This window comes from Triticum aestivum, chromosome 5A (assembly GCF_018294505.1).
Source record: "Triticum aestivum cultivar Chinese Spring chromosome 5A, IWGSC CS RefSeq v2.1, whole genome shotgun sequence".
NCBI lineage: Eukaryota > Viridiplantae > Streptophyta > Magnoliopsida > Poales > Poaceae > Triticum > Triticum aestivum.
This window is the reverse complement of record NC_057806.1, coordinates 567,578,750-567,583,110: the sequence shown is the minus strand read 5'-3', so window position 1 is coordinate 567,583,110 and position 4,361 is coordinate 567,578,750. Positions and strand designations below refer to the sequence as shown.

General features: G+C 50.9%; 1 pseudogene; it reads left to right on the top strand.

Moving 5' to 3' along the window:
- Positions 1–311: 311 nt before the first annotated feature.
- Positions 312–3,333, top strand: LOC123107734 (wall-associated receptor kinase 3-like; annotated as a pseudogene).
- Positions 3,334–4,361: the final 1,028 nt, after the last annotated feature.

Below are 4,361 nucleotides of genomic sequence, written 5' to 3'. Positions count from 1 at the left end.
TCAATACAAAAGGCGATGGATGCAGGGTAATCTTGTCGAATCTCATTTCAGAACTTTTATATGGCATGCATGCTTGCTGGCCACAATAGATTATTGTAAGTTTGTAACCAAAGAACAATGTTCACCACCCCCAACCAACAACTCCCGCGGTACAGTACGTGTTGCTTCCGCGTTGGAATGCAATTTATTTGCACAAGTCTCACGAGTGTGTGTGACGGTTGCACATATATGTGTAGCTGTCTGAATCGTACGGGCCGAGAGGGAGAGCATCCACCAGACCATCACAGTATCATTCATGCGTCCGTGTTCGTACATGCAGCTTACCTGGGTGGTTTCATCCATCGCCGGAGTGCTGCTGGTGGCTGCCGCGAGTGCGGCACCGCCGATGATAGGGAAGCAGGGCTGCAGGACTACCTGCGGCAACGTGAGCGTGCCGTACCCGTTCAGCATCGGCCACGGCTGCTACTCGCCGGGGTTCAACCTCACCTGCGTCGACGGCGCAAGCCCACCGCGGCTGCTACTCGGCATTGACGGCACTCTGCAAGTCATCAACATATCCATCTCGAGCGCCACGGTCACGGTCATCCACACCGGCACCGTGACGATCGGCGCTGCCAGCGACGGGCATGGCGCATTCCTTAGCGGCAGCCTCGACGCCGACGGACCTTACGCTCTGGCAGTGGGCCGTAACGAGCTAGTAGTGACTGGCTGCAACGTGGAGGCGACTCTACGGGATAAAACCAGCAATCTCAGCATTGGCAGCTGCTCCTCCTTCTGCCCCGGCGCCAGCTGGTTCACCGGCTTGCCGCCTGCCGGCGGCGGTCCTGGGAAGTACTGCTCCGGATTGTACTGCTGCCAGGACCCCCTTACCACTGACATCCGTAAGACGACGGTGGACAATATCCTAGGCCGCGTCTCCTATGACGTGCAGATGACATGGTTCGGCAGGAACCATACGAAGGATAAAGTGATGCCCGGGCTCGTGTTCGTCGCCAAGGAGGGGTGGTTCGACGATAACTACTCCTTGCATAACTGGCTGGAAAGTACAGACGGCAGCCGACCTCCGCCGTCGGCATTTTCTTCCGTGGAAGTCCCACTTGTCCTGGGGTGGGAGGTCCTCCGGCGTGATGGTACCGCCGGTGGGAAGTGGTCCAGCGAGTGCACGGTAGACGCAGCCAGGAGTATCTGCAAGAGCAAACACAGCGAATGCTCTCCAGGCCCCAAAGGCTACCTCTGCGCCTGCGAGGACGGTTACGACGGCACTCCTTATGTCACCGACGGATGCCAAGGTTAGCCTTCATATACACCCAATATTTCTTTGCTTTTTATACTGCACCATCACTACTGCAACTACTGTACATGGATCTTCTAGCCTAACTACTACTCCTGGGAAATGATTGTTATTTCAATATCGACAAAGTTGCAAATAATTTCATAGACGCCAAAAAATATATATGTTGGATTAAAGGGTCTACTGACTGATCACTACCATGGAATTGTTGAGTTGGAAATATTTAACTTAGAAACAAGACTTCCTCAATTGATGTATAAACTTTGGTTTATGACAAACATATGAATTTAATAGCAAGTGCATGCTTAATTTGGTTGGCTATACATATGAATGTAGATGTGGACGAGTGCAAATTCCAAGGAGAGGAAACTGTGTGCTATGGCGATTGCAACAATACCTACGGATCCTTCAACTGTAGTTGTCCCCGAGGAAGCCATGGGGACCCAAGGAGACCCGGTGGCTGTGTCAGAACCATCAATATAGGTGAGCAGTAGTGCTAACATCCTCATTCCTTCTAGATTTGGCATCATATGTATACATGCTTCAAAAGATAATAATTGAGGACTACGTACTATTTTTCAGGTTTAATCATTGGTCTATCCCTAGTTGTTGGCCCAGGCCTTCTACTTTTGGTTTTGAGCATAATCATAATAAGACGTCATCTTAGGCACCTCAAGAAGAAAATGTTGAAAAGGAAGTTCTTCATCCAAAACCATGGACAACTGTTGGAACAGCCGGTATCTCATAGAACTGGCATTGCTGAGAAGATGATCATTCCACTGGAAGAGCTAGAGAAAGCAACAAACAATTTTGATCAGACTCGTAAGCTCGGAGATGGTGGCCATGGTGTTGTCTACAAAGGAATGTTATCAGATTTACATGTCGTGGCCATCAAGAAGTCCAAGATTATGGTCCAGAGAGAAATTGATGAGTTCATAAATGAGGTTGCAATCCTTTCACAGATCAACCATAAGAATATTGTCAAGCTTTATGGATGTTGTCTAGAGACATAAGTCCCTTTGCTCGCATACGAGTTCATTTATAATGGAACACTTAGTGACCACCTTCATCGAGAATCACCAAGATCCATACCATGGGAAGCCAGACTGAAGATCACAAGTGAAGTAGGCAAAGCTATCTCTTACCTGCATTCTGCTGTTTCATTTCCAATAATACATAGGGATATCAAATCTTCCAACATACTGCTAGATGATGCCTTCACATCAAAGGTCTCGGACTTTGGAACTTCAAGGTACATACCAATTGATCAGACAGAGGCAACAGCAACAGCAGTGCAGGGGACTCGAGGATATTTAGATCCTATGTACTATTACACAGGACGGCTATCAGAAAAGAGTGATGTCTATAGCTTTGGAGTGCTTCTCATTGAACTGCTCACTAGAAAGAGGCCAAACATGTCTCTATCTGCCGAAGGTGAAGGGCTGGTTCTTAAATTTGGTGAAATGCATGCTGAAGGCAATCTAAGTGAAATAGTAGATCCACAAGTGATGGAGGAAGGAGGTAGTGAGGTGCAAGAAGTGTCTGATCTAGCCGCGTCATGCATCAAAATGAGAGGAGAAGAGAGACCAACCATGAGGCAAGTGGAGATGGTACTCGAAGGCCTCCTAGCAACCAATAATGAGAGTGCCGCATACGACCTGCGAGAGCAACACTACCAGAAAAACTGGGGTTGCCGACGGCCAAATCTATGCCGGCGGCCCCCGTCGGCATCTATGGACCTATGCCGACGGCCAAGGATAGGCCGTAGGCGTAGAATAGCCATCGGCATACATCCATCTATGCCGACGGGGCCGTCGGCATAGACGAGGCCGTCGGGACCGCCCGAGATACGCCTACGGGGCCCGTCGGCATAGGACAGGCCATCGGCATAGCCCGGGCCCACCTGCCCGGTCAGCGCTGACCATTTGACGGCGTTGTTCCTACGCCGACGGGCGGTAACGGTGGCCGTCGGCATATCTGTGGCAGAGGTATGCCTACGGCATAGCCGTCGGCATAGGCCCCTCTGCCACGTCAACGATCCGTGTGCCACGCCACGTCATCATCCGTGTGTGCACAGATATGCCGACGGCCTTGCCGTCGGCATATGTTTACTTTACATAATTTTTTATTTTTACTTTGCTTATCTGTGGCAGAGGTATGCCTACGGCACAGCCGTCGGCATAGGCCCCTTCGCCACGTCATCGATCCGTGTGCCACGCCACGTCATCGATCCGTGGGACAACCTCCGTGTGTGCACAGATATGCCGATGGTATTTTACTTTATTTTACTTTATTTTTTTATTTTTACTTTGTTTTGTTATTTTTACTTTATTTTAGTTTTTGCTTTTGCATAAGATAATTATGCCTTATCTAAAAAAACATACCCGATGGTATATCGATTGCCCCCCGTTACGAACGTCGCTATCGCCGTGTCACGGAGGGGGGAAACGGTCGACACGGAAGGAATTCTGGTTGGTGGGGGGATCCGGGGTGTAGCTATGTCACCGAAACATCGCACGGGTCCCGATGCATATGTGAAAGTGTTCATGCATGCGTAGACGCCCGTCTTGGGGCTCCGGGGTGTGCCCCCCTCACGGACGACGCTGCCGCCGGCACCTGGAGGGGGGAAACGGACACGTGGGGTCTACACGGAGGGGATCTTGCTGTGGGTCTGGCCCGGATGTTGCTCCAAAGTGTTCCTATGGGCTGACCTAACACAACCGGGTGGGGAGGGCCATTGGTCAAAGCCCATCCGTGCAAAGTCAAAGGGCTAGATCCCGTGGTCAAACGCTACAGGGTTAGGCGAGACGGGGGCACTGGGGGTAGCAATGCCACCGGAGCATCGCACCGGGCCGTCATACATGCGGGGTGGTGTGGTGGCATGTCCGAAGAGGTGGGACGCGTCTCCGGTGCGTGGCCTCCCCTCACGGACGGCGATGACACGGTAGTAGACGTTCTGCGATAACGATGCGGCGTCAATATTACTAAATACTCGGAGCGCGATAAAATCAAGAGTTTTTTTGCACGAGGTGGGCACATGTGCTATAGGAACGATGGTTTTTTTTCATAA